The 24,246-nt window shown below is 41.4% G+C and overlaps 1 protein-coding gene across 1 annotated transcript in view; it reads left to right on the top strand.

Annotated features, from left to right (window-relative positions):
- Nucleotides 1-8,173: 8,173 nt before the first annotated feature.
- The window catches only part of LOC124005905 (ceramide synthase 2-like), a 35,732-nt gene continuing 19,659 nt past the window's right edge, over nucleotides 8,174-24,246 (top strand). Inside the window, exon 1 of the mRNA XM_046315548.1 lies at nucleotides 8,174-8,745. The gene's annotated coding sequence lies outside the window, so the exon portion shown is untranslated. The remainder of the gene's footprint in view (nucleotides 8,746-24,246) is intronic.

Raw genomic sequence — 24,246 nt, 5'->3', positions numbered from 1 at the left:
AAATAAGTCCCAGACGTTGTTGTGTGTTGTCCTCAATGATTTAACAATGGAAATAAGTCCCAGACGTTGTTGTGTGTTATCCTCCATGATTTAACAATGGAAATAAGTCCCAGACGTTGTTGTGTGTTATCCTCCATGATTTAACAATGGAAATAAGTCCCAGACGTTGTTGTGTGTTATCCTCCATGATTTAACAATGGAAATAAGTCCCAGACGTTGTTGTGTGTTGTCCTCCATGATTTAACAATGGAAATAAGTCCCAGATCCTCCATGATTTTGAAATTGTTGTTGTTGTTATCCTCCTCAATGATTTAACAATGGAAATAAGTCCCAGACGTTGTTGTGTGTTATCCTCCATGATTTAACAATGGAAATAAGTCCCAGACGTTGTTGTGTGTTGTCCTCCATGATTTAACAATGGAAATAAGTCCCAGACGTTGTTGTGTGTTGTCCTCCATGATTTAACAATGGAAATAAGTCCCAGATGTTGTTGTGTGTTATCCTCCATGATTTAACAATGGAAATAAGTCCCAGACGTTGTTGTGTGTTATCCTCCATGATTTAACAATGGAAATAAGTCCCAGACGTTGTTGTGTGTTGTCCTCCATGATTTAACAATGGAAATAAGTCCCAGACGTTGTTGTGTCCATGATTTTGTCCTCCATGATTTAACAATGGAAATAAGTCCCAGACTTTGTTGTGTGTTATCCTCCATGATTTAACAATGGAAATAAGTCCCAGACGTTGTTGTGTGTTGTCCTCAATGATTTAACAATGGAAATAAGTCCCAGACGTTGTTGTGTGTTATCCTCCATGATTTAACAATGGAAATAAGTCCCAGACGTTGTTGTGTGTTATCCTCCATGATTTAACAATGGAAATAAGTCCCATGATTTAACAATGGAAATAAGTCCCGTTGTTGTGTGTTATCCTCCATGATTTAACAATGGAAATAAGTCCCAGACGTTGTTGTGTGTTGTCCTCCATGATTTAACAATGGAAATAAGTCCCAGACGTTGTTGTGTGTTGTCCTCCATGATTTAACAATGATTTAACAATGGAAATAAGTCCCAGACGTTGTTGTGTGTTATCCTCCATGATTTAACAATGGAAATAAGTCCCAGACGTTGTTGTGTGTTATCCTCCATGATTTAACAATGGAAATAAGTCCCAGACGTTGTTGTGTGTTGTCCTCCATGATTTAACAATGGAAATAAGTCCCAGACGTTGTTGTGTGTTATCCTCCATGATTTAACAATGGAAATAAGTCCCAGACGTTGTTGTGTGTTGTCCTCCATGATTTAACAATGGAAATAAGTCCCAGACGTTGTTGTGTGTTGTCCTCCATGATTTAACAATGGAAATAAGTCCCAGACGTTGTTGTGTGTTATCCTCCATGATTTAACAATGGAAATAAGTCCCAGACGTTGTTGTGTGTTGTCCTCCATGATTTAACAATGGAAATAAGTCCCAGACGTTGTTGTGTGTTATCCTCCATGATTTAACAATGGAAATAAGTCCCAGACGTTGTTGTGTGTTATCCTCCATGATTTAACAATGATTTAACAATGGAAATAAGTCCCAGACGTTGTTGTGTGTTATCCTCCATGATTTAACAATGGAAATAAGTCCCAGACGTTGTTGTGTGTTGTCCTCCATGATTTAACAATGGAAATAAGTCCCAGACGTTGTTGTGTGTTATCCTCCATGATTTAACAATGGAAATAAGTCCCAGACGTTGTTGTGTGTTATCCTCCATGATTTAACAATGGAAATAAGTCCCAGACGTTGTTGTGTGTTATCCTCCATGATTTAACAATGGAAATAAGTCCCAGACGTTGTTGTGTGTTGTCCTCCATGATTTAACAATGGAAATAAGTCCCAGACGTTGTTGTGTGTTATCCTCCATGATTTAACAATGGAAATAAGTCCCAGACGTTGTTGTGTGTTGTCCTCCATGATTTAACAATGGAAATAAGTCCCAGACGTTGTTGTGTGTTATCCTCCATGATTTAACAATGGAAATAAGTCCCAGACGTTGTTGTGTGTTATCCTCCTCCATGATTTAACAATGGAAATAAGTCCCAGACGTTGTTGTGTGTTGTCCTCCATGATTTAACAATGGAAATAAGTCCCAGACGTTGTTGTGTGTTATCCTCCATGATTTAACAATGGAAATAAGTCCCAGACGTTGTTGTGTGTTATCCTCCATGATTTAACAATGGAAATAAGTCCCAGACGTTGTTGTGTGTTATCCTCCATGATTTAACAATGGAAATAAGTCCCAGACGTTGTTGTGTGTTATCCTCCATGATTTAACAATGGAAATAAGTCCCAGACGTTGTTGTGTGTTATCCTCCATGATTTAACAATGGAAATAAGTCCCAGACTTTGTTGTGTGTTATCCTCCATGATTTAACAATGGAAATAAGTCCCAGACGTTGTTGTGTGTTATCCTCCATGATTTAACAATGGAAATAAGTCCCAGACGTTGTTGTGTGTTATCCTCCATGATTTAACAATGGAAATAAGTCCCAGACGTTGTTGTGTGTTGTCCTCCATGATTTAACAATGGAAATAAGTCCCAGACGTTGTTGTGTGTTATCCTCCATGATTTAACAATGGAAATAAGTCCCAGACGTTGTTGTGTGTTATCCTCCATGATTTAACAATGGAAATAAGTCCCAGACGTTGTTGTGTGTTATCCTCCATGATTTAACAATGGAAATAAGTCCCAGACGTTGTTGTGTGTTATCCTCCATGATTTAACAATGGAAATAAGTCCCAGACGTTGTTGTGTGTTGTCCTCCATGATTTAACAATGGAAATAAGTCCCAGACGTTGTTGTGTGTTATCCTCCATGATTTAACAATGGAAATAAGTCCCAGACGTTGTTGTGTGTTATCCTCCATGATTTAACAATGGAAATAAGTCCCAGACGTTGTTGTGTGTTATCCTCCATGATTTAACAATGGAAATAAGTCCCAGACGTTGTTGTGTGTTATCCTCCATGATTTAACAATGGAAATAAGTCCCAGACTTTGTTGTGTGTTATCCTCCATGATTTAACAATGGAAATAAGTCCCAGACTTTGTTGTGTGTTATCCTCCATGATTTAACAATGGAAATAAGTCCCAGACGTTGTTGTGTGTTATCCTCCATGATTTAACAATGGAAATAAGTCCCAGACGTTGTTGTGTGTTATCCTCCATGATTTAACAATGGAAATAAGTCCCAGACGTTGTTGTGTGTTATCCTCCATGATTTAACAATGGAAATAAGTCCCAGACGTTGTTGTGTGTTATCCTCCATGATTTAACAATGGAAATAAGTCCCAGACGTTGTTGTGTGTTATCCTCCATGATTTAACAATGGAAATAAGTCCCAGACGTTGTTGTGTGTTATCCTCCATGATTTAACAATGGAAATAAGTCCCAGACTTTATTGTGTGTTATCCTCCATGATTTAACAATGGAAATAAGTCCCAGACTTTGTTGTGTGTTATCCTCCATGATTTAACAATGGAAATAAGTCCCAGACGTTGTTGTGTGTTATCCTCCATGATTTAACAATGGAAATAAGTCCCAGACTTTGTTGTGTGTTGTCCTCCATGATTTAACAATGGAAATAAGTCCCAGACGTTGTTGTGTGTTGTCCTCCATGATTTAACAATGGAAATAAGTCCCAGACGTTGTTGTGTGTTATCCTCCATGATTTAACAATGGAAATAAGTCCCAGATGTTGTTGTGTGTTATCCTCCATGATTTAACTATGGAAATAAGTCCCAGACGTTGTTGTGTGTTATCCTCCATGATTTAACAATGGAAATAAGTCCCAGACGTTGTTGTGTGTTATCCTCCATGATTTAACAATGGAAATAAGTCCCAGACGTTGTTGTGTGTTATCCTCCATGATTTAACAATGGAAATAAGTCCCAGACGTTGTTGTGTGTTATCCTCCATGATTTAACAATGGAAATAAGTCCCAGACGTTGTTGTGTGTTATCCTCCATGATTTAACAATGGAAATAAGTCCCAGACGTTGTTGTGTGTTATCCTCCATGATTTAACAATGGAAATAAGTCCCAGACGTTGTTGTGTGTTATCCTCCATGATTTAACAATGGAAATAAGTCCCAGACTTTGTTGTGTGTTATCCTCCATGATTTAACAATGGAAATAAGTCCCAGACTTTGTTGTGTGTTATCCTCCATGATTTAACAATGGAAATAAGTCCCAGACGTTGTTGTGTGTTATCCTCCATGATTTAACAATGGAAATAAGTCCCAGACTTTGTTGTGTGTTGTCCTCCATGATTTAACAATGGAAATAAGTCCCAGACGTTGTTGTGTGTTATCCTCCATGATTTAACAATGGAAATAAGTCCCAGACGTTGTTGTGTGTTATCCTCCATGATTTAACAATGGAAATAAGTCCCAGACTTTGTTGTGTGTTATCCTCCATGATTTAACAATGGAAATAAGTCCCAGACGTTGTTGTGTGTTATCCTCCATGATTTAACAATGGAAATAAGTCCCAGACGTTGTTGTGTGTTATCCTCCATGATTTAACAATGGAAATAAGTCCCAGACGTTGTTGTGTGTTATCCTCCATGATTTAACAATGGAAATAAGTCCCAGACTTTGTTGTGTGTTGTCCTCCATGATTTAACAATGGAAATAAGTCCCAGACGTTGTTGTGTGTTGTCCTCCATGATTTAACAATGGAAATAAGTCCCAGACGTTGTTGTGTGTTGTCCTCCATGATTTAACAATGGAAATAAGTCCCAGACGTTGTTGTGTGTTATCCTCCATGATTTAACAATGGAAATAAGTCCCAGACGTTGTTGTGTGTTATCCTCCATGATTTAACAATGGAAATAAGTCCCAGACGTTGTTGTGTGTTATCCTCCATGATTTAACAATGGAAATAAGTCCCAGACTTTGTTGTTGTGTGTTATCCTCCATGATTTAACAATGGAAATAAGTCCCAGACGTTGTTGTGTGTTATCCTCCATGATTTAACAATGGAAATAAGTCCCAGACGTTGTTGTGTGTTATCCTCCATGATTTAACAATGGAAATAAGTCCCAGACGTTGTTGTGTGTTATCCTCCATGATTTAACAATGGAAATAAGTCCCAGACGTTGTTGTGTGTTATCCTCCATGATTTAACAATGGAAATAAGTCCCAGACGTTGTTGTGTGTTATCCTCCATGATTTAACAATGGAAATAAGTCCCAGACTTTGTTGTGTGTTATCCTCCATGATTTAACAATGGAAATAAGTCCCAGACGTTGTTGTGTGTTATCCTCCATGATTTAACAATGGAAATAAGTCCCAGACGTTGTTGTGTGTTATCCTCCATGATTTAACAATGGAAATAAGTCCCAGACTTTGTTGTGTGTTGTCCTCCATGATTTAACAATGGAAATAAGTCCCAGACGTTGTTGTGTGTTATCCTCCATGATTTAACAATGGAAATAAGTCCCAGACGTTGTTGTGTGTTATCCTCCATGATTTAACAATGGAAATAAGTCCCAGACTTTGTTGTGTGTTATCCTCATGATTTAACATGTGTTATCCTCCATGATTTAACAATGGAAATAAGTCCCAGACGTTGTTGTGTGTTATCCTCCATGATTTAACAATGGAAATAAGTCCCAGACGTTGTTGTGTGTTATCCTCCATGATTTAACAATGGAAATAAGTCCCAGACGTTGTTGTGTGTTATCCTCCATGATTTAACAATGGAAATAAGTCCCAGACTTTGTTGTGTGTTGTCCTCCATGATTTAACAATGGAAATAAGTCCCAGACGTTGTTGTGTGTTGTCCTCCATGATTTAACAATGGAAATAAGTCCCAGACGTTGTTGTGTGTTATCCTCCATGATTTAACAATGGAAATAAGTCCCAGACTTTGTTGTGTGTTGTCCTCCATGATTTAACAATGGAAATAAGTCCCAGACGTTGTTGTGTGTTATCCTCCATGATTTAACAATGGAAATAAGTCCCAGACTTTGTTGTGTGTTATCCTCCATGATTTAACAATGGAAATAAGTCCCAGACGTTGTTGTGTGTTATCCTCCATGATTTAACAATGGAAATAAGTCCCAGACGTTGTTGTGTGTTATCCTCCATGATTTAACAATGGAAATAAGTCCCAGACGTTGTTGTGTGTTGTCCTCCATGATTTAACAATGGAAATAAGTCCCAGACGTTGTTGTGTGTTGTCCTCCATGATTTAACAATGGAAATAAGTCCCAGACTTTGTTGTGTGTTATCCTCCATGATTTAACAATGGAAATAAGTCCCAGACTTTGTTGTGTGTTGTCCTCCATGATTTAACAATGGAAATAAGTCCCAGACGTTGTTGTGTGTTATCCTCCATGATTTAACAATGGAAATAAGTCCCAGACTTTGTTGTGTGTTGTCCTCCATGATTTAACAATGGAAATAAGTCCCAGACTTTGTTGTGTGTTATCCTCCATGATTTAACAATGGAAATAAGTCCCAGACTTTGTTGTGTGTTATCCTCCATGATTTAACAATGGAAATAAGTCCCAGGCGTTGTTGTGTGTTATCCTCCATGATTTTATTAATGTGCATGTATGTCTTTTTCAAGTTTTATGTGTGCTTGTTTTTTTAAATGGTTGAATTAATAAACTAAACTAAATAGACCGTTTTGCCAACATGAAAGAGAGAAGGATGGCATTGGCGTTCAACTAGTCTTCAAGTAGGGTGAGTCAACATTTATTGTTTTACAGGCACACATACACACAGAAATCAGTACCATGGACAGCCACAGAATATTTAGCATTATTGATTGGACTAAATGTATTTTGGTATCTTTAAGTTTGTTGTTAAACATCAAATCAACAAGGCTATATATGCTTAAACTAAGCATATATAGCCTTGTTGATTTTATGTTTAAATGTTTAAATGGTGCTGGAATAGTGAAGGCAGTGTTCCTGTTGTCTTTGTGCTGACTTGCAGTAACTCAATGGTTCTAAATCAGTAGTTACTTAGTAAACTGTCGAAAGCATGAACTTGCTTGACCCTGCTGCAGGTGATAAAACTGATTGTATGCAATATTTGCTTTGTGGACTTCACTAGACAGATGTTGCGATCCTATTTTATGATGAAACAAACGTATGTGTTGTTGAATTTATTCCGCCAATGTGTGACGTATTTGTGCTGTCACAGCCTTACTGAATATCACGGTGGGGTATGATCGAATGGGTTATAGAGCAAACAATGCAATTATCACAACATAGGTTGTAATATGGCTTTTTACTGGCTTGGCTGCCTCACTGATTTTATACACACACTGCTACTGATAGGCCTACATTCAAGTCACCAAATAATGTCTAAAGTCCAAACCCATAAAACAAGTTACTTTTAGACTACTATTTGTTCATAATTGCATGTATTTAGATGGCCTCTTGCAGGGGTCCCAAACTACACTCAGCTGCCGGACAATTGTTTCTTGAGCGGATGGTTGGGGGGCCGGAACATAATTACAAATAACATTGTACACTGTAATTGACCACAAGAAGTCCAAACATATATAATATTTGACCAAAACAAACCTTCATTACATTGGAATACGATCTAATGTGTCTCTATATTACACATGGAAATACTTGAAAATCACTTGGAGATAATTTCCTGGTGTTCTTACAGTCTTTAATGTCCAACAATGAAAACTCAGCAAAATAAAATCATCATGTGTGCTGCCAGTTGGGGAACCCTGGGCCCTATTGGGTTTTTTAGGTTAGCCTATATTGTATTTTTTAGGTTAGCCTATATTGTATTTTTTAGGTTAGCCTATATTGTATTTTTTAGGTTAGCCTATATTGTATTTTTTAGGTTAGCCTATATTGTATTTTTTAGGTTAGTCTATATTGTATTTTTTAGGTTAGCCTATATTGTATTTTTTAGGTTAGCCTATATTGTATTTTTTAGGTTAGCCTATATTGTACTTTTTAGGTTAGCCTATATTGTATTTTTTGGTCGTTTACGCACTAATAGTTGGTCATGTAAATAGCCTTAATCGCACCATTATTATGGAGGAAGGGTAAAAGTGTTTATTGGGGCCGGAAACAAAATGCGGATGTGTGTGTGTCAGCCAAGTGTTCTCGTGTGCCTAAACGTCATCTGTGACTCTTCCTCCCAGTTATTTTCTATTTCACTCCTAGTCTCACCCCTCTCGCGGTCCGTTCTCCAGACGCAGCAGCTCGGCTGGTATACGCCTATTACCGGCCAACCACCCTGTCCCCCAGAGAGAAGAGAAAGAATACATGGGACACAACGAAAGATAAATTATCCTAGTTTGTAGTTTAGATTTATCCAGGACAATCAGAGCGGATATCCATCGACACAGAAAGAAACCCCGCCTTTACTCGTCTCGCGGTCTCTCAACTTCTCCCACCTACTCTTTCTTTTTATCTCAATCCTTCTTTCTATTTATTTATTTTTTGACTGGATGGAAAGATGTGGATAAACGGCGGAAGTGGTCAGGTCGGACCCTAATCGAACACAACGAGACACCCGGGCCGTCACGAACGCAGCAGACAGAATATATTCAACAGGACGGAGCTATACTTTCTCCGGTTGGACTGATTTTCTGCTCAGCGGTCGAACTTTTTGAAAATTGCATATAGGCTACCGCTTTCTGTTCCGTGTGCTCTAACCCAAAGTCTCATACATCGCCTTGGACCTCAGTGAGAGGGGATTGGGACCAAAGTAAGTACCGTTATCTCAATCACATCAATAGGACTGTTATTTGGGTATAAACTGAATAACGGTTTCGTCTGAATATGCAGTGTTTCTACAATAGCCAGTAAGTACTCTGTTGTCTGTTCAAGTGTTGAAGGTTTTCAACCTAATCCTACCCGTAACCCTAACTTTAACCACACTGCTAACCTTATGCCTAACCCTAACATGAAATTACTAACAAAATGCTTATTCTTTAAAATGATTTTCTACAATAGCCAATTTTGACTTTGTGGCTGCGCTAACCTTTCGGTTATCTAGGCATGCAGCCCAGAATGAAGCGCGATCATTACGATCACGCGTCATTACGCAAGCCATGTATGTTTATCCTATGATTAAGGAATGCCGTTTGGGTCATTTCATGTCAAAAAATCTACACTTCAAATAACACTATTTGATGTGTCAAATAAGCTTGTTGGACCTGAATATGACTGCACGTCACATAATAATTTAAGGCGTTCATAAAGCTTTTACGTAGGTATTACACATTGATTACACTATCACTCGTATGTCATATATCACAAAGATTCACCGACACGTATGCTATGATGCTGGTAAAGTGGTCTCGCGCACCTACAACGCTGGTCATAAAAAAAGCTAGCTAGCTGATGGATGCAAACAATGTTCTTCCCCAAAAACGTAGCAAAACGACATCATCTGTTTCAGTAGCTATAGTTAGACAATTAACTATATAGCTAGGTGTCATAATTTAAAAGGACCCTAATTTATAACAGATTTGATTTGATTAATGGTGGACGGACCCATCTATGTGAAACTAGCCACAATAAGGATTAGCCACAATACTGGACTTTGAAGTTAGCCTTCAAAATAAAAGTATGTCATTGACAGTGACGCAAATCGCTGTCAATTATGCCATAGTTAAATAGATCATGCTAAACGAGTTTGGAATGTTGTTATATAAAATAAAATAAATGATTATAATTTGTACATTAAAAAAACGTTGAAATTACACTGGATATATTAGACTTTAGCATTGCATTGGGGGCATACTTATTTCACTGTGTTCTCTGGGTGTCACCGAGTAGACTGATACCCCATTTCATTGCTTCACATTCCAACTTTGTTTAACATGATCTAGTCTAAATATGGCATGATTCCACCAGTAACCTTCCGCATCACTTTCAAATAGGTTCTTTTATTTTGAAGGCAACCTGTAAATTCCACTATTGTGCCTAATCCTTATTGTGGCTAGCTTCACAACACATAATCGTTCCAGTCAAGCATCACGCCTCTGTCAGCAAATCAAATCAAATGTTATTTGTCACATGCGCCGAATACAACAGGTGTTGTAGACCTTACAGTGAAATGCTTACTTTCAAGCCCTTAACCAACAATGCAGTTTTAAGAAAATCCCCCAAAAGGTAAGAGATACGAAAAACAACAAATTAAAGAGCAGCAGTAAATAACAAAAGCCGGGCTATATACAGGGGTTACCGGTACATAGTTAATGTGTCAATGTGCGGTGGTCTGATCTGATAGAATTGGACTGGACAGCTGGACCTCTGATGAAGCTAGCTGGCTGCTTATAACGTTAGCTTTGGGCAACAGGCTTAAATAGCTGGCTAGCTATTTATTTCCATGAACTGAAGTTAAATTTCAATAGGCGAACAAAAAGTGACTACTTAGCTAATACTTACTCGTAAGGATTCCTAAATCATTGCTAAGAATAATGAAAATGACTGCAGTTTCGACTGATCACTGTTTTCAGGCTGGTTGTATTGGTGCTAGCTAGGTACCAAGTTAAAGCTAGCTAGCTACCCTAGAAGTTGCTGTCGAACAAATAATGCCTTCTAATTAAAGCAGGATTGTAAACATATCGTTCGTGACCGGTATGTGCTTGTTTGCAGACTTTTTATGTACAGCTTTGACAGTGCTACTGACAGTAGTGGTGGCGCTTGGCGTTCACGTGCAAATTCAGCACACACAACATTCTATAATAGAATTGTGTTATTTGACGTGTCAAATTAAAAGCTTATTTAATGCGTCAAATGGTGTTATTTGACATATATCTTTTTGACACGCAAAGACCCAAACAGTGTTCCATATATGATGAGATAATTGTGAACTCTGAAAAATATGAAGTCAAATCATGACGTCGGTGATCTTCAGGTCAAAAAGTCGGAGTTCTAGAAAGTGGTCCGAGTTCCTGAGTTGGAATTCCGAGTTGGGTCATTTTTCAGAGTGGGAGCTTGTTTTTTTTTCGAGTTATCAGTTGTTTTGAACGCTCGGAAGTCTGAGATTTCCGAGTTCATAGATGTTTTGAATAAGGTATATTGTGTTTGGGTCCTTCTGACAAATTGTAAAATAAAAAAAAGCTTAAACGTACAAAATAAAAAAAATCTCTCAGCCATTTCCTGGTTGCTAAAATTCTAATACTTTGCCTAATTTCAGTTGATGTGACAAAACAAGCGTAGATAATCATTTCACAATCCAAACCACTGTGAAATAAATACATTTTCAATAACCCAAAATATAGAATTTTCAGCTGTTTGAAGCAGGTGTACAGAAGCGAAGGTAAAAGTGGTAAAACACGAATGGGAAGCATATGGAGTGGCATGTAGCAATGAATAAGATCACACCTCATATTTACTCTTCATCATTTATATTTTAAACTATAGCTCAAATGCATCCTTAATTAAAAAGTAAGGTGCTCACTCAGACAGCATGATGTCACATAGACAGCATGATGTCACACAGACAGCATGATGTCACACAGACAGCATGATGTCACACAGACAGCATGATGTCACATAGACAGCATTATGTCACACAGACAGCATTATGTCACACAGACAGCATGATGTCACATAGACAGCATTATGTCACACAGACAGCATTATGTCACACAGACAGCATTATGTCACACAGACAGCATGATGTCACATAGACAGCATTATGTCACACAGACAGCATTATGTCACACAGACAGCATGATGTCACATAGACAGCATTATGTCACACAGACAGCATTATGTCACACAGACAGCATGATGTCACATAGACAGCATGATGTCACACAGACAGCATGATGTCACACAGACAACATTATGTCACACAGACAGCATGATGTCACACAGACAGCATGATGTCACACAGACAGCATGATGTCACACAGACAGCATGATGTCACACAGACAGCATGATGTCACACAGACAGCATGATGTCACACAGACAGCATGATGTCACACAGACAGCATGATGTCACACAGACAGCATGATGTCACTGATCTTAAACACACTGATGGATCAATAGCTGACTGTTAGAGTCCCAACTCTCTACCTGCATCTATCCATTAGGCTTTACTCCTTCAATCACTTGTAGTTATTATGCCCTCTAATTTCAGTAAAGTGCTCTTTTACAGGGTCACAGCAAGGAGTACAGTCCAACATCCTCTCCCTCTGCCAGTTGGAGAAGGAGACAGACAGAACAGAATATTGCCGTTAAAAATGTCTCAGGCATGACCTGCATTAAAGTGAATTTTCAGTCATAATAATATAACATCAGTGTGACTGGTGAGGATACAGAGGGTCACGCTCTGGATCTCTAAACCTTGTAATCAGAGGTCATTAAATCCCATTTTTAGTTTGAGATTAACCAAACCAGAATGTGGACTTTAATCTGGTTGTGGATTATATTACTTGATGTTGAAATTACACTGGCTCTAAATCACTTAACCTGACATAATTTAGACCCACTGTTGGACATAGTCTATCTTATTCAAGAGATTTTATCTCAGTAGGCCAAATCCTAATTTGAGATCTGCCTGTCACGCCAACCTCCCATTGACTGGAAGCATGATTTACAACATGGCAGTCTCAGTTATGAACGCTGATCTCAAATTACAATTAAGGTCACTGAAATTAGACAGGTCTCTCTCTCTCTCATATATATATATATATTGCTCCACACTTCTCTACTCTATCCTGGTCATCTCTGTGTGCCAGAGGATGTATTATATGCGTTATGACTCACATTCTCCTGTCAGACAGCCCCACAGAAACAGAGGGAGGAAGAGAGATGGCACTTCCACTCTCCCATCCAGCCAGAGAGACATCCTCCATCTGATTGGCTCGGAAAAATGGCCAGAGTCCGGTCACATGATCCTGTCAGCCAATAGGAAGGGGAGTTGGGCTTCTGTCAGGAAAAGTGCTGTAGCAGGCTGGATCCTCTGGCTGACCTGAAAAAGTTTTTTTCTTTGATCTGTTGCGATACACACACACACACACACACACACACACACACACACACACACACACACACACACACACACACACACACACACACACACACACACACACACTGATGCTCTTAGACTCAAGAACACTGGTATTGACTGAAATGTCACCACCATGTTTCTAATGTTTATCTAAATGAAATCTATGATTCCTCCCATGGAGAGACCTCTAGACCATACGTTAGCATACTGAAACCCCCAGGCCTACTCTACTGTTTACTGCAGGTACGGCTGCTTTAGGTCCACATGATATTGTGAGTTGGGACCAGAGGTTATCAAGCAGGGAAGTGAGTCCGGCCTTTATTGCTTCTCTGCTGTGTGTGATGTGTTATGATCTTTGGACTGCTCTGTGGCTCTGTTTTGTAGCAGGGAAGATCCCTGTATCTGTGCTGTTGTGGTTAACTGCCTAGAAGACTCGCCTATACAAGAATCAACTGTCTAAAACACAGTAGGACAGAGGAATTTCTATATCTACAATGTATGTTGCTTTTAAGAATTGTCTGTGAGAATGAAATTGTCTAGGTCATTTGAAATTCTTCTTAGGAGTGTGCGGTAGTTGTAAGCAATGTACTGTGTCCTACCCTCCTCTTTGCTCTGTGTACATCTGCTCGTTAGTGTTGTGATCTTCAACAGCATTTTACAGAGTTCCTTTCTACATCTCTGGAATAGCAGGCAATCTGGGTGATGTGCTCTAAAGGCATGGAAAGTAGAAGAGTTCAATATCTCTGCTAGTGTGCTCACAGGAAGTCAACAGGGTTATTCACCTGTCCAGCCCCCCCCCCCCCCTGCCTCCTGTCTGTGTTGTGGAGGTGTTGATTTCCCAGTGAATACATGCCCCCCCCCCCACCTCCTGTCTGTGTTGTGGAGGTGTTGATTTCCCAGTGGATACATGGACCCCCCCACCTCCTGTCTGTGTTGTGGAGTGGTTGATTTCCCAGTGAATACATGGACCCCCCCCACCTCCTATCTGTGTTGTGGAGGTGTTGATTTCCCAGTGAATACATGGACCCTTCCTCCCTGCCTCTGAGTTCAGCGGGATGATGTTGTATCAGTAATACTATGATGCTAGCAGGAATGCTATGCTGCAGAGGAGTGACAGGTGAAACAAAAGCACTAATGCTGTCTCAATAGCAGCAGCAACCCCCCCAGGACTCAGTGTCATCAACCTTGCAGCGTTTCTACAACAGGGTGCAGGGTTTTGCCAAAACCTGCATCCTATAGCCCACGTTGGAGAAACTACTTTAGACACATGTTGATGTGTCAATCTCACCATTTCTTGTTTTTAACATCATCTACACTAATCCCAATAGATTGGATAGCTGGAAGCTTTATAGCAGAGGTCAGGCTGTCCTGTCCTCTTCTATCAGATCAGTGCTGACAGAGGAGATGAGATGACGAGAGGAAGGCATTTTAGAGTATTGAGATACCCCTGATGAAGGAAAGGAGATGAGGAGGGGAAGACGATTGAGATGCACTCTCTGAGTTGTGACAGGAAATGTGTCTGGTGTTGATGAGTAACCTGCTATGATGTGGAATTAACTGAACAATGACAGTGTCTCAGGGGAGAGTGTGTGTGAGAAGGGAAGGCTTCTGTAGACGTAACTTAGTGTTGTAACTTCATTTACCGTCTTGTTAGTGTGCCTGGTGTATGGGGATCCACACCTATGTAACCTAAGCTATCCAAAGCTAGCCCAGCGTTAGCTAACATTTTTATTGAAGCTCAAAGGGTCAGTTCTGTATTAGCCGGTAGCTCCTATCCGTTTCAATGTTAACCAATGTGAAAAGCCCAGTTCATCTCAGTGTATGCTACCGTTAGGTGTCAGCGGCACTCCCTTCCCTGGCTGTATATCAGTCTTTAATGTGTGCATAAATCCAGCTGCATAGTTGAAAGAGAGCCAGGCCTGCTCTGTGTCTGGGTCTGGGAGTAATGTTAGGCAGGGAAGGAAGGAGGGAGGCAGGCAGCGAGGTAGGCATGGAGGGAGGGAGGCCTCGCTCTGCCTCTCAGAGCTTCTGTCAGCTGGGGAGGGAACCTACTCAATGAGGCAAGTCCTAAAGGGATCAGGGTAGGGGAGTGGATAGGGGAGGGGTTTGGGGGCTGAGGAGAATTGGGGGAGTGGGTTGGGTAGGGTGTAGGAGGGTGGCGTCAGAGAGGATTAGGGTAGTGGTTTAGGTACTGGGTTTAGGGAGCAGGGTTGAGTGGTGTGTGGGAGTACATTCTGACTCAGCACAGATAGATGATTCACAGAAAAACATTCAGCCATGATTCATACCGTCCCCCACTCAACTCTCGTCCCCATCCTACCACACCCAAATCACAGTCAAAGTGAAGCTTCTCTTTACTTTTCTCTCTCTGAAACCACGAAGCGCCTGTCATAAATCAGGAAGCCAAGTGTTTGTTTCTTCGGCTTCAGGAATGTAACTGAAGAAGTGCCTCAGGCCTTGAAAAATAAGAAAATAACTGATTGAAAGTAAGATGATATCATTGTGCAAAGTGGTCTCAGAGCATTTTGTATTATTCTGTACGTAAATCCAAACACTCCATTTTATATCAAATCAAATTTATTTTATATAGCCCTTCGTACATCAGCTGATATCTCAAAGTGCTGTACAGAAACCCAGCCTAAAACCCCAAACAGCAAGCAATGCAGGTGTAGAACAAAAATATAAAAAACGCAACATGCAACAATTTCAAAGATTTTATTTCACATGACTGGGAATACAGATATGCATCTGTTGGTCACAGATACCTTAAAACCACCATTTGCCTCATGCAGCGCGACACATCTCCCGATCAGGCTGTTAGCTGTGGCCTGTGGCCCAGTCCTCTTCAATGGCTGTGAGAAGTTGCTGGATATTGGCGGGAACTGGAACACGCTGTCGTACACGTCCATCCAGAGCATCCCAAACATGCTCAATTGGTGACATGTCTGGTGAGTATGCAGGCCATGGAAGAACTGGGACATTTTCAGCTTCCAGGAATTGTGTATAGATCCTTGCGACATGGGACTGTGCATGATCATGCTGAAACATGGCGGCAGATTAAAGGCACGACAATGGGCCTCAGGATCTCATCATGGTATCTCTGTGCATTCAAATTGCCATCGATAAAATGCAATTGTGTTATTGTCCGTAGCATATGCCTGCCCATGCCATAACCCCACTGCCAGTATGGGTCTCTCTGTTCACAACATTGACATCAGCAAACCGCTTGCCTACATGATGCTATACACATGGTCTGCGGTTGCCAAATTCTCTAAAACGACGTTGGAGGCAGCTTATGGTAGAGCAATTAACATTACATTGTCTGACAACAGCTCTGGTGGACATTCCTGCAGTCAGCATGCCAATTGCACGCTCCCTCAAAATTTGAGACATCTGTGACATTGTGTTGTTTGACAAAACTGCACATTTTAGAGTGGCCATTTATTGTCCCCAGCACAAGGTGCACTAGTGTAATGATCATGCTTTTTAACCATCTTCTTGATATTCCACACCTGTCAGGTGGATGGATTATCTTGGCAAAGGAGAAATGCTCATTAACATTAGCTAGGTGGCTAACGCGGTTAATGTTAGGTTTAGTGGAAGGGTTGGCTGAAAAGGTTAGGGGAAGGGTTAGCTAACATGCTACATAAACTCAGCAAAAAAAGAAACACCCCTTTTTCAGGAACATGTCTTTTTAAAGATCATTTGTAAAAATCCAAATAACTTCACAGATCTTCATTGTAAAGGGTTTAAACACTATTTCCCATGCTCGTTCAATGAATAATAAACAATTAATGAAAATGCATCTGTAGAACGGTCGTTAAGACACTAACAGCTTACGGTAGGCAATTAAGGTCACAGTTATGAAAATGTACCACACTAAAGAGGCCTTTCTACTGACTGAAAAACATCAAAAGAATTGCTCATCTGCGTGAACGTGCCTTAGGCATGCTGCAAGGCGGCATGAGGACTGCAGATGTGGCCAGGGCAAATAAATTGCAATGTACATACTGTGGGATGCCTAAGACAGCACTCCAGGGAGACAGGACGGACAGCTGATCATCCTCAGAGTGGCAGACCACGTGTAACAACAACTGCACAGGATTGGTACATCCGAACATCACACCTGCGGGACAGGTACAGGATGGCAACAACAACTGCTCGAGTTACACCAGGAACGCACAATCCCTCCATCAGATTGTCCTCAATAGTCTGAGAGAGGCTGGACTGAGGGCTTGTAGGCCTGTTGTAAGGAAGATCGTCAACAGACATCTCCGGCAGCAACGTCGCCTATGGGCACAAACCCACCGTCGATGGACCAGACAGGACTGGCAAAAACACTGAAGCCTGTACTCTGGAGTGGAATCGATTTGGAGGTGGAGGGTCCGTCATGGTCTGTGGCGGTGTCACAGCATCATCGGACTGAGCTTGTTGTCATTGCAGGCAATCTCAATGCTGTGCGTTACAGGGAAGACATCCTCCTCCCTCATGTGGTACCCTTCCTGCAGGCTCATCCTGACATGACCCTCCAGCATGACAATGTCACCAGCAATACTTCTCATTCTGTGTGTGATTTCCTGAAAGAAAGGAATGTCAGTGGTCTGCCATGGCCAGCGATGAGCCCGGATCTCAATCCCACTGAGTGAGCACGTCTGGGACCAGTTGGATCAGAGGGTGAGGGCTAGGGCCATTCCCCCCAGAAATCTCTGGTAACTTGCAGGTGCCTTGGTGGAAGAGTGGGGTAACATCTCACAGCAAGAACTGGCAAATCTGGTGCAGTCCATGAGGAGGAGATGCACTGCAGTACTTAATGCAGCTGGTGGCCACACCAGATACTGACTTTGACTTTTGATTTTGACCCCCTCTTTGTTCAGGGACACATTATTCCATTTCTGTTAGTCACATGTCTGTGGAACTTATTCAGTTTATGTCTGTTGTTGAATCTTGTTATGTTCATACAAATATTTAAAAAATGTAAGATTGCTGAAAATAAATGCAGTGGACAGTGAGAGGACGTTTCTTTTTTTGCTGAGTTTAGTTGCAAAGGAGCTATAAAGTAGTTGCAAAGTTGGCAATTAGCTAAAATGCTAAAGTTGTCTGATGAGATTGAAACACGCAACCTTTGGGTTTCTAGATGTTCGTGTGGCTAGACGTTTGCGTTATATTCCCACCCCTAACAACCACCCTCCTTTCGTTTTTGCTTTAAGTAACCAAATATCTTGCATAAGCATACAAAATATAACATATCATACTCATTTTAGTGTTCTGGATTTATGTTTACTATGTCTAGTCTATGAGACCAGACTGGGATATCAGTGAACAACAAATGCTGTGGTAACAGCTACGAAGGCGCCAGGGCAATGAGTGGATCTTACTTACAGTGCCTTGCGAAAGTATTCGGCCCCCTTGAACTTTGCGACCTTTTGCCACATTTCAGGCTTCAAACATAAAGATATAAAACTGTATTTTTTGTGAAGAATCAACAACACGTGGGACACAATCATGAAGTGGAACGACATTTATTGGATATTTCAAACTTTTTTAACAAATCAAAAACTGAAAAATTGGGCGTGCAAAATTATTCAGCCCCTTTACTTTCAGTGCAGCAAACTCTCTCCAGAAGTTCAGTGAGGATCTCTGAATGATCCAATGTTGACCTAAATGACTAATGATGATAAATACAATCCACCTGTGTGTAATCAAGTCTCCGTATAAATGCACCTGCACTGTGATAGTCTCCGAGGTCCGTTAAAAGCGCAGAGAGCATCATAAAGAACAAGGAACACACCAGGCAGGTCCGAGATACTGTTGTGAAGAAGTTTAAAGCCGGATTTGGATACAAAAATATTTCCCAAGCTTTAAACATCCCAAGGAGCACTGTGCAAGCGATAATATTGAAATGGAAGGAGTATCAGACCACTGCAAATCTACCAAGACCTGGCCGTCCCTCTAAACTTTTAGCTCATACAAGGAGAAGACTGATCAGAGATGCAGCCAAGAAGCCCATGATCACTCTGGATGAACTGCAGAGATCTACAGCTGAGGTGGGAGACTCTGTCCATAGGACAACAATCAGTTGTATATTGCACAAATCTGGCCTTTATGGAAGAGTGGCAAGAAGAAAGCCATTTCTTAAAGATATCCATAAAAAGTGTTGTTTAAAGTTTGCCACAAGCCACCTGGGAGACACACCAAACATGTGGAAGAAGGTGCTCTGGTCAGATGATACCAAAATTGAACTTTTTGGCAACAATGCAAAAAGTTATGTTTGGGGTAAAAGCAACACAGCTCATCACCCTGAACACACCATCCCCACTGTCAAACATGGTGGTGGCAGAATCATGGTTTGGGCCTGCTTTTCTTCAGCAGGGACAGGGAAGATGGTTCAAATTGATGGGAAGATGGATGGAGCCAAATACAGGACCATTCTGGAAGAAAACCTGATGGAGTCTGCAAAAGACCTGAGACTGGGACGGAGATTTGTCTTCCAACAAGACAATGATCCAAAACATAAAGCAAAATCTACAATGGAATGGTTCAAAAATAAACATATCCAGGTGTTAGAATGGCCAAGTCAAAGTCCAGACCTGAATCCAATCGAGAATCTGTGGAAAGCACTGAAAACTGCCGTTCACAAATGCTCTCCTTCCAACCTCACTGAGCTTGAGCTGTTTTGCAAGGAGGAATGGGAAAAAACTTCAGTCTCTCGATGTGCAAAACTGATAGAGACATACCCCAAGCGACTTACAGCTGTAATCGCAGCAAAAGGTGGCGCTACAAAGTATTAACTTAAGGGGGCTGAATCATTTTGCCCGCCCAACTTTTTCAGTTTTCGATTTTTTTTAAAAGTTTGAATTATCCAATAAATGTCGTTCCACTTCATGATTGTGTCCCACTTGTTGTTGATTCTTCACAAAAAAATACAGTTTTATATCTTTATCTTTGAAGCCTGAAATGTGGCAAAAGGTCGCAAAGTTCAAGGGGGCCGAATACTTTCGCAAGGCACTGTAGGTGTTCAATGACACAGATTTTTTATTTTACCAGGCAAGTCAGTTAAAAACAATTCTTATTTTCAATGATGGCTTAGGAACAGTGGGTTAAATTCAGGGGCAGAACGACAGATTTGTACCTTGTCAGCTCGAGGGTTTGAACCTGCAACCTTCCGGTTACTAGTCCAACGTTCTAACCACTAGGCTACCCTGCTGCCCCGATATGATACTGAATGCTTTATAGGGAGTTTTTTAAGGAGTTTTAGTTTTGAAAGCGATCTCTCCACAAAAGTGACAGTTTTACAGGGATGGTAAAAACATATTGATTGCCATAGCAACATCAGGGGAACTGGGCAGAAGAGTTCAAATACAGCAGTTCTGCAACATCTTTAATTTAGCCTCTGATTCTCCTTAATTGCCGGCCTCAACAGGTTACGGAAAGAGATGAACTGTAGCCTATTGAAAGCTCTGGGGACAGGTCGTCTGGATGAACTGTAGCCTATTGAAAGCTCTGGGGACAGGTCGTCTGGATGAACTGTAGCCTATTGAAAGCTCTGGGGACAGGTCGTCTGGATGAACTGTAGCCTATTGAAAGCTCTGGGGACAGGTCGTCTGGATACTTAACAGTCAATAAATTGGCAGATGTGAACAGATCATCTATCATCTTTAGCAGCCAACAGTTCTTGAGGGCTTGAACAAAAAAGCTGTTTGCTATTTCGTAAATACTGGTGAACCGGCATTTGAGTTGTGGTGTTGAAAACTCAACAGTGCCTTATCTCAGGTATACCTTGGCATACATCATTCAAGACTGTTTAAATTGTGTGCAGCGCAATGGACATATAATGTCACAGGAAAGACTGTATACTCAGTATAGAGAACAGTTGGGCCAGTAACCTGGACCTACAGGCCGTGGTGAAAACATATGCACACAAAATAAACTGTGTTTCCCCTCTGCTGGCTGTATATAGGAATTGTTATGCCATGTCCATGTGGTGGATGAATGAAGAAGTGATTTATGTTCAGTTGTACTTCCCCTCTGTGGGCCACTGGGCCTCTCCTACACCTGTTGTGTTGATAGTATGTTGACCACTAGTTAGGAGCCTGCAGGTCTCGGTCATAAATGTTATGTTGATAGTATGTTGACCACTAGTTAGGAGCCTGCAGGTCTCGGTCCTAAATGTTATGTTGATAGTATGTTGACCACTAGTTAGGAGCCTGCAGGTCTCGGTCCTAAATGTTATGTTGATAGTATGTTGACCACTAGTTAGGAGCCTGCAGGTCTCGGTCCTAAATGTTATGTTGATAGTATGTTGACCACTAGTTAGGAGCCTGCAGGTCTCGGTCCTAAATGTTGTTGATAGTATGTTGACCACTAGTTAGGAGCCTGCAGGTCTCGGTCCTAAATGTTGTTGATAGTATGTGGACCATTAGTTAGGACAAGTCTCCAGGCCCCAAACCGAAAGATGTTGGATTTAGATTTAAAGATGTAGCATTTAGCAGTTACTTCTTCAAAACGTGAAAAGGGAATACTTCTAAATATTATTCAGTAAAAACAGCCAAATACACTGCTCAAAAAAATAAAGGGAACACTTAAACAACACAATGTAACTCCAAGTCAATCACACTTCTGTGAAATCAAACTGTCCACTTAGGAAGCAACACTGATTGACAATACATTTCACATGCTGTTGTGCAAATGGAATAGACAACATGTGGAAATTATAGGCAATTAGCAAGACACCCCCAATAAAGGAGTGGTTCTGCAGGTGGTGACCACAAACCACTTCTCAGTTCCAATGCTTCCTGGCTGATGTTTTGGTCACTTTTGAATGCTGGCGGTGCTTTCACTCTAGTGGTAGCATGAGACAGAGTCTACAACCCACACAAGTGGCTCAGGTAGTGCAGCTCATCCAGGATGGCACATCAATGCGAGCTGTGGCAAGAAGGTTTGCTGTGTCTGTCAGCGTAGTGTCCAGAGCATGGAGGCGCTACCAGGAGACAGGCCAGTACATCAGGAGACGTGGAGGAGGCCGTAGGAGGGCAACAACCCAGCAGCAGGACCGCTACCTCCGCCTTTGTGCAAGGAGGAGCACTGCAAGAGCCCTGCAAAATGACCTCTAGCAGGCCACAAATGTGCATGTGTCTGCTTAAACGGTAAGAAGCAGACTCCATGAGGGTGGTATGAGGGCCCGACGTCCACAGGTGGGGGTTGTGCTTACAGCCCAACACCGTGCAGGACTTTTGGCATTTGCCAGAGAACACCAAGATTGGCAAATTCGCCACTTGCGCCCTGTACTCTTCACAGATGAAAGCAGCTTCACACTGAGCACATGTGACAGTCGTGACTGGAGTCTGGAGACGCTGTGGAGAACGTTCTGCTGCCTGCAACATCCTCCAGCATGACTGGTTTGGCGGTGGGTCAGTCATGGTGTGGGGTGGTATTTCTTTGGGGGGCCGCACAGCCCTCCATGTGCTCGCCAGAGGTAGCCTGACTGCCATTAGGTACCGAGATGAGATCCTCAGACCCCTTGTGAGACCATATGCTGGTGCGGTTGGCCCTGGGTTCCTCCTAATGCAAGACAATGCTAGACCTCATGTGGCTGGAGTGTGTCAGCAGTTCCTGCAAGAGGAAGGCATTGATGCTATGGACTGGCCCGTCCGTTCCCCAGACCTGAATCCAATTGAGCACATCTGGGACATCATGTCTCGCTCCATCCACCAACGCCACGTTGCACCACAGACTGTCCAGGAGTTGGCGGATGCTTTAGTCCGGGTCTGGGAGGAGATCCCTCAGGAGACCATCCGCCACCTCATCAGGAGCATGCCCAGGCATCGTAGGGAGGTCATACAGGCACATGGAGGCCACACACACTACTGAGCCTCATTTTGACTTGTTTTAAGGACATTACATCAAAGTTGGATCAGCCTGTAGTGTGGTTTTCCACTTTAATTTTGAGTGTGACTCCAAATCCAGACCTCCATGGGTTGCTAAATTTGATTTCCATTGATAATTTTTGTGTGATTTTGTTGTCAGCACATTCAACTATGCAAAGAAAAAAGTATTTAATAAGAATATTTAATTCATTCAGATCTAGAATGTGTTATTTTAGTGTTCCCTTTATTTTTTGAGCAGTGTATATAAAATCAGACTTTATTAACCACCGTGTTAGCCTGTTACAATACATCAATCATGACGGATTTGACGAATATCCACAAAGTTAGATCAGATTTATTGATTGTCCTTCTATCTCTCACAGTCTGTGTTCCATGTCAACAATCTGCATATCTAGCTTTAGCTAGCTAACCTAAGCTAGTTTAAATAAATTATTGTAAAAAATGTGTAACGTTACAAAACAGTCAGAATACAGAGGTTAGCTAGTTAGCTAGTAGACGTGCTTGCTAGCTTGAATATTGAACACACTAAGGTTATCATCTAAATAGCTAGCAGGGTGAAACATGCAACACAACCACACATTTACCTACCAGTCCATGCGAACGGTGGTCATTTCGTCATCACCCTTCCACCTTTCAAAATTGATTCCAATGTATGTCAGGTTTCTGGATAGGTCATGATTTTTCTCGCTTTTTTCTTTTGGGATCAAGTTTATTCAGATCCAAGAACCGAGAACGGTGCTTGTTGCTGTCGACATTTTCTGAAAACTTTGTCCCTGCAACCAAAACAGTTTATCTGAAAACAAGTTAGCTAGCTAGTGACTTCCTGACTTTAGAGAGCCTTTTTATGTCTCTATTTGGTTTGGTCAGGGTGTGATTTGGGTGGGCATTCTATGTTCTCTTTTCTATGTTTTTGTGTTTCTATGTTTTGGCTGGGGTATGGTTCCCAATCAGGGACAGCTGTCTATCGTTGTCTCTGATTGGGAATCATACTTAGGCAGCCTTTTTACCCCTTTGTCATTGTGGGGAGTTGCATTTGTTAGGGGCACTTAGCCCTTGTAAGCTTCACGGTCGTTTTTGTTATTTCTTGTTTTGTTGGTGACATTTTAACAAATAAAAGAAAATGTACGTTCACCACGCTGCACCTTGGTCTCATTCCGACGACGGCCGTGACACTTCCACTCCAGAGCCATAGCGCAGCAAGGGTCGTTTGAGTGGGTGGGAGAAGGCAAGTCCAAGGTGGCTTAGGGCTCAACCCCCTTGTTTTCGTTGAAAGTGAGAAAACAACACAACAAGTGAGGTTGCCCGCGACCTTTGGATTCCATTTTTAATTTGAGCCAGTTTGCTACTG

This window comes from Oncorhynchus gorbuscha, linkage group LG19 (genome assembly GCF_021184085.1).
Source record: "Oncorhynchus gorbuscha isolate QuinsamMale2020 ecotype Even-year linkage group LG19, OgorEven_v1.0, whole genome shotgun sequence".
Classification (NCBI taxonomy): Eukaryota; Metazoa; Chordata; class Actinopteri; order Salmoniformes; family Salmonidae; genus Oncorhynchus; species Oncorhynchus gorbuscha.
The sequence above is the reverse complement of the archived record's forward strand: the minus strand, read 5'-3'. Positions and strand labels throughout refer to the sequence as shown.